Raw genomic sequence first — 13654 nt, forward strand, 5'->3', positions numbered from 1 at the left:
TGATGGGTTCTGGCTAGCACAGACTCACAGATGCACTCTTAAGTATTTTACAGTGGAAAATGTTTGATAGTTCAGTGTGAAACCTAGGCTCTCCTTGTTGGCTGGCAAAGAAGCACTGACTGACACTTATGTGATTATCTGTTGACAAGACTGGACCAGTTCTGATTGATTGTTGCTTCTTTGCCAGGACTGTAGAGACATATAGAAACAGACATGCCTGTTCCTGTAGCCAGGTGAACATAGTTAGTTAGCCTCCTTTGTTTTAACTATGAATCCAGAAGATGTTAGTAATGAAAAGGCTGGTAAGTCTCCAGATCAATAACAAACTCAGGGGGTTGAGTTTCTATAGGAAATTAAACAAGATAGTTGCATCTTCCCAGTACACATAAGTAAAGGATATCTTGGGTTCCTTTCATTTACAACATCCTTAAAATATTTTGCAGCTTTGCATAGTGCTAATGTAATGGATGGCATGGGAGACCTTGAGGAAAGGGTCAACTCATTGCGGAACAACTCACCACAGCCAATATGTCGTGAGACAATTTGCCGCAGGACAGTTCAGCAAATACAAAAGTTAAATTAATTTAGATGGAACCGTAGCCAATAATAATAACATAATGTCAATCCAGAAATACAAGAGTTACAATAATTTTGATGAAAACATGATTACCAATAATAAAAGTAACTGAATGAAATGATTAATGCAGTGTTGAAGTGTCTCATAGTGAGTTGTCCCATGGCAAGTTGGCCACGGCGAGTTGGCTGTAGTGAGTTGTCCTAGATCAGGGGTAGGCAACCTTGGCTCTTTTATGACTCGTGGACTTCAACTCCCAGAATTCCTGAGCCAGCCATGCTGAGGGGAAAGGGAGAGGTTTCCATGCTTAGCCATTCTGGCTCAGGAATTCTGGGAGTTGAAGTCCATGAGTCATAAAAGAGCCAAGGTGTCATGGTTCCGATTAGGGGAATACTTCAAAGAACCTTGAGGCATTGTTTATCTTAAAGTATCTTTATTAGTACAGCACCCTTCAGCACGAACATGGTGGATGCCAAGATCTGAATTCCCCTCCCCTGAGCACATAATATTCAAGCACAATTCCCTCCTCCAATTAGCAGTCATAAATCACGTTCTCCAATCAGTTTGAAGGGCAAAGTTTCCCTTTCGTTCTGTGGTTTCTTATCTTAACTAATCCCCACACACATTCTTTCTCCTCCCCTCCCAGCATCCTCTAATTTAACTCTAAAAGTACCACACAGCTTATACAGAGTGGCTGCCTCTTCATATTTTGTCAAAGCAAGAACATCCAATCAGAGGCGTAGCGTGGGGGGTGCAGGGGGGGCCGGCCGCACCGGGCGCAACATCTGGGGGGGGCGCGCTCGCACTCGCAGCTCTCTGCCCCTGCCTGGCTCACTCACTTTCTCTGCAGTGCTGGCTGTGCGAATCCGATCCGAGCCGCCGGGTCGCCAACGCCACCCACTGTGGAGGGGGGGGTGCCTTGCCCCGGGTGCTGACAACCCACACTACGCCACTGCATCCAATGTTATCAGCATTGACACAAGGTTACCTATCCCTGTCCTAAACCCCACTTAGAAAACAATGAGACAAGATGGGCAGGAGCCCACAGTTGCTTAACTTTCAGAAGAAGAAACTAAGGAAGGACCTTCCTTAATGGACCATGCAGTTAAAAGTGGAGGCCTGGAAATTTGTACTTTCAGGCTTGCAAGCGTCTGTTAATGTAGCCTTGCGATAAAGTAGAATTAGCTCATTTAGACAAGTTTCCTCTCTGGTTTATTCAGGAAGACCTATAACTATTTTCTAAATTTACATTTATCTTTATTAGTAGTATCTATCTTACTAAGTGGCATATATAATCTCTAGCAGGGCTTTTTTTGTCATAGAACGCCCAGAACGGAGTTCCAGCACCTTTTTTGGATGGAACCTTGTAGGGTAGGCAAGGTGGGTTGTATGACGTGTGTCAGTTCCGGCACTTTTTTTATATATATAAAAAAAGCACTGATCTCTAGCATCACCTCTTTTGCATCTAGTATACTGGAATACCTGGCCCAACAAAGCATCTGAGGAGGTTCTCTCCAGAATCCTGCTGTATGTAGCTTGGGATAGTAATTGATTAGTCTTTGGATGGTGTGAAAATAAAGTGTTAAGTCCTTCAAGGCCGGTGATGGACATACAAACCTTGAAGTGAATTATGATTGATCTTTCACAGTTTAACCAGCAGTATGAACCGTTGACATTTAATTACTAAAACAGCATGTCTACCATTCCTATGGTAAATAGGAATAAATAATGCAGAGGATTTCAAAGAACTTGGCCAATGTCCTCCTGAGGTCTAAAGCAAATATACTGCAGATAAAGCACTTAAAAAAAAAAATCTCGCAAAGGATGGCATAAATAATTAAAGCCATGAAGGAGAAAAAACTTGTGGCCTTTTGACCGCTGCTTGCTGTTTGACTTGCTTGGGGGACAAAGAGAACAAGAGAGTAAGAGCTCATTACTTAAGTAATTTTAAATAAATAAAATAAATTCTATAGTTTGAAGTCTGTTTCAATTCCTGGCAATTGTCTGAATAAGTCTCTGCAGTTTTCTTGGCAACATTGTTGGAAGTAATTGGCATTGCCTTCTTCCTAGGGCTAAGAAAGAGTGACTGGCCCAAAGTCACCAGCTGATTTGTGTCCAATGCAAGACACAAATTGAACTCCTGGTATCTAGCCCAGTGTTTTTAATATTAATGGGGAGATTCCGTTCAGTTTATATACAGTAATCTTCTGTGATCAGTAAGATTGAAAGCAAATGGATCAAAGACACCTAGTGAGGTCAACTGATGAATGGGAATGGATCTCAGTCTCCTTAATCTCAGTCCAATATCTTAATAGGTTCATCTATGTGTTTGTACGCACCATTGATTTTAGATGGTGTACAAGTCAGCTATATATGATTGTTTTATCTTCCCTTACTTTGCTCAGGATATCTTAGATTTGTGATCCAAAGTTCTCATAGATTACATTCTCTAGCATAGAAAGCCAAACATGGTCCTGAATTAATCCATGTTCAGGATACATGCAATATATTGAACCAGATGCTTACAAAATAGGATAGGGGTCTTCACAACATAGACATGCACAAATAAAGACATATGCAATCTAACCAAGATTAATAGATTATACAAATGTAGTTGCTAGGTTTGTAACTGGCTTGATTAAGCATATTGTGTGAATGCTGCCATTGAGTAAACTACTGGTTTGGGGGATCATACTGAGTACTTCGCTTTCAGGCTGTCTGGTACAAGCTATTTCCTGGCTGTTCCCTCAATAAATATCCAGATCTTTAGTGGAATTTGTAGGTAACTTATTTCTCTTCCTTGTTGCTGCTCTCTTTCTGTCCCAAAACCAAGAAAGAAATGTGGGAATTCTTCCAAGTTGAATTATTGATTGTTTCACACTTACAGACATTATCTAAAGATCTGCATCTACAATACGCTCTAAGTACTATTAAGAAGGGGCTGTCTTCATCCTCATTCTCTTACACAAAATATCTAGGCTGGGTTGCCTCTTAGTCCACTGGAATGCAACCCAGATGTTACCATATCAAGGTCTTCTGCAAAACGCACTCATAGAACTAGAATATAGTTGTTGTTATTAAGAGAACAAAATTGTGAGCACTTTAAATAAAACAATATTCCAAGGATATGGATGAGAACATGAACTCTCATGAGTTTTGCAATCTCATAATACTTCGCTCCTTTTTGGTGGTGTATAATTCTTGAGAAAGTGAGAAGTTGTGCAAAATCAACACCAGTACTGTTATATCTAGAACAAGGCCCTAGGTTTAGCAGATTATTAAATCCAGCCCCTAAAATTACTTCAATGCTTCGTATTAGATTGTCAGATTTGCTATAAATACACCCTAATCCTTCACCTATTCATGAGGGTCATTCTGTACCCTTTGTCTGCTGTACGTAGGGCCTCCTAACTTAATATTATTAATTAAAAGGGGTCCATATATCAAAAGATTTAGAAAGGTGACTCGCAAGTCGAACACCGACTCTGAAATAAAAAATAAATTATATTGTAAAAGGTAACAAGGGACAATATAACTGCCTGTAATACTTTCTTTGGTATCCCTTTTTGTCATTATTCTTTTCAAAAAGAGGTGAAATCATGTCTCATTGATTATCATATGGTCTAAAATGCAAATGCATGTCAGCCTGCATTAAGCTAATAGTGTTCCTTATGCCATTCCCAACGGGGCCTTCCATGTTGCAAGTAGGTCACTGGAAATCTAAACGTTGCATTTCCTTCCCTTTCTTCTCCTTCCCTTCCCTTTTGATATATCTGGCTGCAGTTGGAATATATGTATTTACAAAAACAAAGGGTCAAAACTGGGCTGGCATTCTGCCCTAATAAGGATGGATTATTTTTCTGGTCTTTCATTAATGCCAACTAAGATATTTTCCTTTGAGATAGAGATGCAAATAAATAAACTGAAGTCTTCTTTTATTTGTTATCTGAATGATTATCTGCCTATCTCTAGGCAGATTGTACCATAAATCATTAAATAATGTACAATCAGACATGAAGCTACATTATACCGAGGCAAATTGTAGGCCTGCTAGCTCAAAATTGCCTATAATTACTTTGGATGGTGCCCATAATTTAGATCACACAATTCTTGAAATATAAAGCAATTCCTGAAACTGGGAGGAGAAAAAAAAATCTTATAGAAGATGTTTCTATTATGGGAAGATGCATACAAAGTGCAGGACAAAATTCCCTGTAAAATATTAGTGTTCATGAAGTTTTTGAAAGGTACAAAAATGATTTAATTATGAGACAAAATTAATTTATGGTATACCAGATATGTGAACTTGTAACTGACAAGTTCGAGGAATATTATCTATTCCTAGGCTAGAAAATTGTCCCAGATCATGCTACAAATTTGGCTTCAGTTCTACTAATTGAATTAGAAATTTTAAATGGCAGCTCATTGTATATTGAGCAAGAGATGCTTAACAGAAAGAAAATGAAAGAGTGGCAGAGCTTCTGCCTGGGTCAACAATTTGGCAGAGAAGCTTCCTAACAACTCCACACATTATATATACCTGTTAGAAAAACATTGTGGCTATTTTCATAGAACTAACAATCAGAAGTAAGCGGAATGAAGAAGGCCAGATTTGTAGAACAAGCTAAGCTGAACTAAAATGTAGTTGAGTTATGGGACTATGGCAATGATGGCGAACCTATGGCACGCGTGCCAGAGGCGACACTCAGAGCCCTCTCTGTGGGCACACGGGCCATGCCCCGGAGATGGCAACCATCCCTCTTCAACCAGCCACCCGCTAACTCGCCAAGGTCCCACGTGGCCGGATGCATCCCAGCACCCATGCGCTCGCTGGCCTCTGTGTGCGGGGGCCGATGGTGTCAGGCAGCAGCTGCCCCGGCCCCTGCCTCACCTTGCCCTGTGACAATGGCACTCCTGCCTTGCCTTGCCTCACCCCGCAGGATGAGCCTTACCTGCCAGAGACCCCCTGGATCTCCCCCAACCCTGCCCAGCCCCCATAGGCATCCCTCCCCACAAGCAACATTGAGGTGATCATGCCCACCTTGGCCACACCCACCCAGTCTGCCATGACCACCACAACCATGCCCACCTGGCACCCGGCGATAAATAAGTGGGTTTTGGGTTGCAGTTTGGGCACTCGGTCTCTAAAAGGTTCGCCATCACTGGACTATGGGATGCTTCTGATTTAATTTTTAAAAATTGCTTTGACAGCATTTAGGGTAGCATTCATCTGCAACTCATTAAAACAGCCATGTCATTCCCATGGCAGATACAGGTAGCCCTTGACTTATGACCACAATGAAGCCCAAAATTTTGGTTGTTCAGCAAGAATTTGTTAAGTGAGTTTTGCCCCATTTTACAACCTTTCTTGCCACATTTGTTAAGTGAATCACTGCAATTGATAAATTAGTAACCGGGTTGTTAAGTGAATCTGGTTTCCCCATTCACTTTGCTTGTCAGAAAGTCACAAAAGGAGATCGCATGATCTTGGGACACAGCAACAGTTGTAAATATGAACTTCCCAAGCATCTGAATTCTGATTACATGATCATAGGGACAGAGGCGTAGCGTGGGGGGTGCAGGGGGGCCCGGCCGCACCGGGCGCAACATCTGGGGGGGCGCGCTCGCACTCGCAGCTCTCTGCCCCTGCCTGGCTCACTCACTCTCTCTGCAGTGCTGGCTGTGCGAATCCGATCCGAGCCGCCGGGTCGCCGACGCCGCCCACTGTGGAGGGGGTGTGTGCCTTGCCCCGGGTGCTGACAACCCACGCTACGCCACTGCATAGGGATGCTGCAAAGGTCGTAATTGTGAAAAATGGTCATAAGTCTCTTTTTTCAGTATCGTTGTAACTTTGAATGGTCACTAAATGAACTGTTGTAAGTTGAAGACTACCTGTATAGAGAATGTGGCAGAACCTGAGAAACAAAGCACGGTTGTTTTAATAAACTGTAGACAGATGTTTTATTCATATTCCTGCATATGAATAAAGCATTTTTTTTCCAAATTATTTCCAAAGTGTTCTACAGATCCATGAGCTTATAGCTGAATGTGTTGTGGAAAAGCAAGCCATTGTGTTATCTTGTTATGAGAATCAGATATCACGGTGAGTTATAATATGGCTTATTTCTTTGGACAAAGTGTATTGCACAAGCACAACCAGTATGTTAGCATGACAAAGCTTTGATGTCAAAATAATGCAATTACATCCTTTCTGGCTGAAGCGCCTTCTTATTCGCAAGAAATAAACAGGACAGAGTAGTCTTTTAAGACTTGTTTATTCTGATTTAAATGCTGATTAAGTGTGAACCCCTAACTGCATTTTCACAATATAGAGGAAGAGCTGAAAAGAAAAGAAGCATGGGAAGAGAGAAGGTGGAAAATGCATGAATTAAGCCGTGCCCTCTCTGTTGGAGGCCTGATGAGAATACAAATAATTTAATTAAATTAATCTATGAATAAATAAACAAACAAACAAATAAATAAATAAAATAGAGCAATGCCTAAGTGTTTGGCAAGGGGAAAAACATAAACAATGAGATTAGAGCAAATGAATGATAATGGTCATTAGGCTAAAGGATGCCATTTGCAAACATTGCTGCATATTATAGAATTCCTGACATTAGACAATTAATACATGCCAAGGATAAATTGTAGTTCTACCAATGATGAAATCAAGCTTCTTGATAAATAGTAATCAAGCAATCAATATACTGCAACTTCCTTTGGAATTTCTTTTGTTTCACATTAGCTTTATTTAGGGACAATGTGTCAGAGGAAGCTGACACTAGTTTCTGAATATTGCCTTTTCTCCTATTGGATGTTGGGTTTTTTTGGTATTATTTTGCATCAAATTATTTCTCAGGCTGGTCTATTTGTTCTATGCCCCTGTCAGTTGCAGCACCCAGACAGTCTTCATTAACCTTTGTTAAGCAACATTAGAGTGGATTAGTACTGGGATAGAATACAACAGAGTCTGTGGGCTAGTTTAGGAAATAAAATGTGGTGGAATCTCCAGCTAGGCTGGAGGGAAGTGTTAAGAGGGGACCAAGCTTAGAGTCCATGCACTGCAGAAAGCGGCCTGAACTCCACCTGAATCTTATTGTTCTCAAGGGAATGCAGTCAGATCTGATGAGATTCTTCTAACATAAGTGACTAATAATAACACTGCTGCCTGAGACTATTCATGGGTGGTTCTGGTTGCTTGAACCTAACATAAAAACATAAAATAAATTTAAAAAATAGAAGAAGGCTAATCATATAGCGTTTCCAGTACATTTTCACAAAACTGTCTTTGATATCTCTAGGTGTCAAAATCGAGTCAAGGGAATCTTCATCTTTAGAATGATATTGTGGCAATAGTATCCTATGTCATACATGTTTATAGCATCCATGTTGTGGCTAACATTATTAGAGGACCTGAGCAGGGACAGAATTGGCCTTGTGTTGGTTTGTTTTATGTTATCACCCCTGTGTTTGTGTCTTTACAAGGTGTCTTGATTTAGTAAGTTGGTGAATCGCAGTTTTAGGAAGCAGAGTATCTTAACTAATGCAGAAGTTATCAAAGGCATCCATCTTTGGAAACATAATGAATCAAACAAGGTTGCCCTAAATCACTTCATTATTGTTGTTCAGCTCCTTTATTGTGTCTGACTTTGGCTGACCCAACAAGCAACAGTGTCATGTGTCTGATTAACGAAACACTTAAAAGGACTTTCAGGCATATTTTTTCCTAAAAACATTTATTAAGGTTACAGAGACGTCAGTACGGCATGGTGGAAATGCTTAGATCTGGATCCTTTTCTGTTGTACATACATTCCAAGCATTTTCCCCTCCCTTATTTTGGGGTCATGGTTCACATCTTCCAATTAACTTGGAAAATGTGATTTACTTCCAGTTTCTTTTTCCCGGGCTATCCTTATTCTCCTCCCTTTTTCCCTGTTGCCTGGTTTAACTATAAAAATACCAGACAGTTCTGCATATTGTCAAAGCAAAAATATACAGTATTTGCAGCGTTGACAAACAGTTTACCAGGATTGTCTTTCAGGAACAAGTTCATAGATGTGTCATACTAGTTGGCCCTCTTATCTTCTATTAGCCTCTTTCTAATTCCTTTGACTTTTTCCCTTAAAAAAAAACCAACAGACTCTTTTCCAACTTGCTTTTGCAGGCTTTCAGTTTTTTAGTGTTTCCAGCAAGCAGTCTGGTTTTACTTCCTCTACTATTAAATGATTTGTTCTTCTTGCATTCCAAAATTTTCTCCATAATGTCCTCCATCACCATAATTCAAAGACATCAATTTTTCTTCATTCAGCCTTTCTGATGATCCAGCTTTCAAGCCATATGTAACAGCCAAGAAATATGGCTTTACTTTCCGCCTTTTACCAAGGAAACAAATTCGATCTTTGGTATTGAGCTACAGTAATGTAAAAGCATATGTCCATCACAGATCCAATTTGGGCTGCAAGCCAATGCTTATGTATTGGGGAAAAAAGTTCAGCAAAATACTCTGAGTACAGCATTCATTGAGCACACTGACTCCAGCGAAACATACTTGTGAATAAACATATATACAAGCATATTCTCAAATACTTGAAACATGCACACAAGTCCGTTCTTAAATGCTTTTGGGATCTTTGTCTATGTAACTCATACCATTGTACGTGATTTTCACCAGAATTGGGTTCACCCCAAAATATGTTACTAGATTCTTAATGACTTCAGGATGTTGTTTCTATTGTGTAAGAATTGGCAGTCAATATTGGATCGAGCCCAGTGCTGTTAAGCATAGCTGACACACTATAATATAAAAATTATGCAAAGCTGACAGCTAAATTTCCTAGCGAAAAGAAGATCTGCGTGCAATTAACTTGCTAAAGGAATTACACAGACAATTATCTTATATTTGGGGTAATGAGGAAATACCGTCTCACTAAATTGATGTCTTGAAGAAAGTAAACAGCTACTTTCCATTTGAACCTCATTTATGTAATGAATTGTATTTGGATGTGTAATAAGTTTTGAAGGTTGATGGATACCCTCTAGGGCATGTGCCAATTTAAAATGTGTCTATAGTTAAAAGCTTCCATTTAAAGGGCAGTGTTGACACAATGGACATATTCCCTCTTGGGAATAATTTGAATGTTAATTGCTACAGGACTGCACTCAAAGCTCTAGTATTGTGTTTTGCTGTCTGTTCTGATGCCAGCAAGAAGTATGTTTCTGAACCATAAATCCAACAGAATTTGTTATCCTGTGGAGCAGTTTTGAAGAATTTGGTACCAATTATTACTCTCTCTTGTAAATCTCAGGTCTCAATGGTATTCAACCTTCTTTAGATGTTCAGGGTAATGCTATGCTGAAAATGGTCTTGCAGTTCCTCAAAAATGTTCTGGTCCTTCAAAGAGGGCCTTTGGTTTTTCCACCTTATTCTTGGAGTGAAAAGGGGTTTCTTTGGAATGGTTTTTGTGCAAACTACAACAACATGTGGATTGATTTCACAATTAGGTCTCAAAGGTGCTTTTTCAAAAGGCAACTGGACTATGAATTTTTCCTTGAGGAAGAAGATGTTTTGCTTCTTATCTCAGAAGCTTCATAACTGATGAAGCCTCTTGGATGAGAAGTGAAGAGCGTCTTCTTCTTCCTCAAGGAAGAATAAAGTTGGTTGCCTTGTGAAAAAGCACCTTTGAGACAACCGTGACCTGGATGACTGAGAATCTCCATAGTCATTCACAATTAGGTGTTGATATTTGTATATGATGTAGTGTCCTTTTGACAATGGACATGTAAAAGCATTTACTGTCCTTGTTTCATACTTAATTAAATAAGCCATCAACCGCCTCACATGTCCATATTGCTGGTTCTGGCTTAACACAGATGTTCCATGGGTCAAGAGTCATTATTTTGGAGTCCTCCCAAACATCCTATAAATCCTTGTACCAAGAGAGCACTGGCAAGGATGTCTCACATAATCAGTCCCTTCCCCATAGGTCAGCAGCAATAGGAATTATATGTTTTTTATGGTCAACCAGTGTTTGGAAACGGTTCTGTAGAGGCCTTGGCAGCGAGTTCTGTAACAGAGAAGTTTGCAGTTTTGAGCTACTTGATCTCTCCAGTACTTTTTCTTGGAGATCTAGATGGGAGGAGTTAATTTACCTTGTGCACAATAGGTATGTGTGAGGTGAAATTAATCTTCCTGTGAATTAATTGATTAGGTTAATTAAGTCCTGTTTAGTGTTCCCGGAACACTGTAATTCCTTCTCACTGGTTCAGTTCAGTATCTCCTAGAACAGGATCGATATGTGGAAATATGTCCAGGTCCAGGTTGATAAGAGGAAATTACAACTCTTATATTCTTGTACTCAATGGTGATATTTTTTGCCTAGAGAATAACAGGATTAAAGGATTGATTTCAAACCTGTTTTTTTCCCCATTGGAGTTTGCAATGGAAGAATATTTATAGCTGGAGATAAGTGCTTTTTGAATCTTTTTGGATTAAGAGTATCAAAATGAGCTTCTAAAAGGTACAATGCAAAAAAAATTCTTAATCAGATCCTGAACTTTGTCCTGTTCACTTTCCTACTACTGAATCTAACTTAGGCAAGGAAAATCCTTTTTAGGATGTGAGATACAAAGAGCCAATGTGAAAGAAGAGTTTTTGCAGGATAGATACTAGTCTTGACTAATTATGGAACCTCCCAAGTTCAGGAAATCTCAAGAAGGGGTGAATTGTGTCATATCCTGGAATTCAAAAGCTGTTGTATCTTCTAACCCAGTGATGGCGAACCTTTTAGAAACCGAGTGCCCAAACTGCAACCCAAAACTCACTTATTTATTGCAAAGTGCCAGGACCGCATCAGCATTGTGGTGCTCTCAGGGGGAGCAGAGGGTGTGGCCCACTGGGTGGGCATGTTCCAACACAGCTGTGGTGGTCACGGCAGACTAGGTGGGCGTGGCTAGGGTGGGTGGACCAGGACCAGGGTGGCAGGGACCAGTCCCTCACCATCTCCGGGGCATCCTCAGGGGGCCAATGCCACTTGCTCGCTCACTTCCTACCCCATTGCTTCCAAACACCACATGCTCGCTACTCTGGCAAATTCTGCTGGGGCAACGGTGTGCGTGCCCACAGAGAGGGCTCTGAGTGCCGCCTCTGTCACAGGTGCCATAGGTTCGCCACCACTGTTCTAACCCAGCTATGCATTCCAGATATCTTGAGGACAACTCTCAGAATTTGGATTCTGTCCATTACATTACATTCTAGGAGGTCCTTTTTTCAAGAACACCATTTTAACAATTCTCTCCATCAAGTCTGAATGATCAAGAGTCCGTACAATAGTGCCATTTCCTGTGTGATCGTCTTGAGTGTGCTTTGCCCTCAGTTCTGATAACCATCTTTTTGGTTAGTGATCCTTTCTCAGCATGGACTTCATTAAATCTGGCCAGATTTCTTATAAGATTATTAAAGAAACACAATACTTAGAATTCTCCAGTGAGTCAACCAGGTTTCTTTTTTTCTTTTTCTTTTTAATGCATTCACTGAAAAAGCCATACTATGTGAAGAAAATTAATGTTACTGGCTCAGGGCATTCTTGGAAGCATTTCAAGGAAAAGACTTCAGATTAAATGTCCTTCCGTTTCATTGCCCTATCCTTGCATGATAAATGGGAGGCATTTAAGCATTTCTTTTTCAGAGAATGGCTGATGAAATGGAGATAAAATGTGGAGAAGCAGAGGCATAGTAATGGCAATAGTTGGGTTACCATTTTCTTCCCGAAAGCTCTTGCGTAGGATGCCATAAAGCAGAAGTGGGGAGCTATGGCTCCTTTATGACTTGTGGACTTCAACTCCCAGAGTTCCTGAACCAGCACAGCTGGCTTAGGAATTCTGGGAGTTGAAGTCCACAAGTCATAAAAGGGCCATAGTTCTCCACCCCTGCTATAAAGCATCATCTTTGTCTGGCTTCTAGCAGGAAATAAAATGGAGATTGTTAGCTGGTACTTGCTGAGAAGAATTCTTCTTGATAAAATTTTCCATCAGTTGCACTTTTTACAGCCTCCAGCATCTCAGGGTTGTTGTCAGGAGGGGTTTCAAAAAAGTCAAGATGGCAGCTGTGAGTATATGACTGAAATTCTGCCCCTCCTTTTTCCCCACAAACAATGTATGTTAAAGGGATGGGACTTCGATCATATAATCATGGTGCCTATCCTGACTTCCCCTCTTCAGATGTCCCTGATCTTTAGAGTTCCTGCAACACAGCTTTTAACTATACCACCATCATCATCACACATAGAACTTCCAAAATACTTGAGAATGTATGTATTGTGAGTGGCCATGTGGGTTATGGCTGCCATTTTATGAGGGCTCCAGCCTTTCCCATCCTCAAGAGCCAATTTGTAAGAACATATATAGTGTGCTTTAGCATTCCTAATGTATCCACTGTTGTGTAATATTTAATAGTTATAGCCTGGTGCCATTTTAATGCTAGTCTTTGCTTGCATTATCATTATTGCATTCCAGCTGATCCAGCAGGCAACTACTTGAAGAACAGAAAACATACTTAAAAAAAAAAAAAAGTAACTACGGATTACAGGTGGGGCTTTGCAATAACGAAAAAGTTATTAGTGTCGTTTTCTTTTCATTGGCCACCTAAAGGCATCTGAAAATGGAATGTTTGCCTCAGCTGAAGAAAGGTTTAATCCAGCAATGCTGTGTCCATTTCTCATTTGTGGCTGGGATATGGGTGTGGATTAGGATCCTTATGAAAGAGAAGGAGGGAGAGAGGGCGAGAAAGAAAGATACAGTTCGGTTACCCATGCTTCAGTTCCGACAGATTGTAAGATAAAATGAGTGCATTTAAAGTCCACTAAAACGATAGGCTTTTAAAATCTACCACTTCAGAAGCCTTTGTATGAGAAAATAAAAGTACACATTTTACCAGTCTATTTTCATTAAAGTTCACTGAGACTATGAAGAATTTAGTGCTCTCCTACTACTAACTTAGATGTTCCCCATGTTTGCAGATACTGAATGGGGCAAAGACATTAGAGACTCTGAGTATTCCGGAGGTGCAATTCGATCTGGGA

This window comes from Protobothrops mucrosquamatus, unplaced genomic scaffold, assembly GCF_001527695.2.
Source record: "Protobothrops mucrosquamatus isolate PMUCROS unplaced genomic scaffold, P.Mucros_1.0 scaffold1246, whole genome shotgun sequence".
In the NCBI taxonomy this organism is placed as follows: Eukaryota; Metazoa; Chordata; class Lepidosauria; order Squamata; family Viperidae; genus Protobothrops; species Protobothrops mucrosquamatus.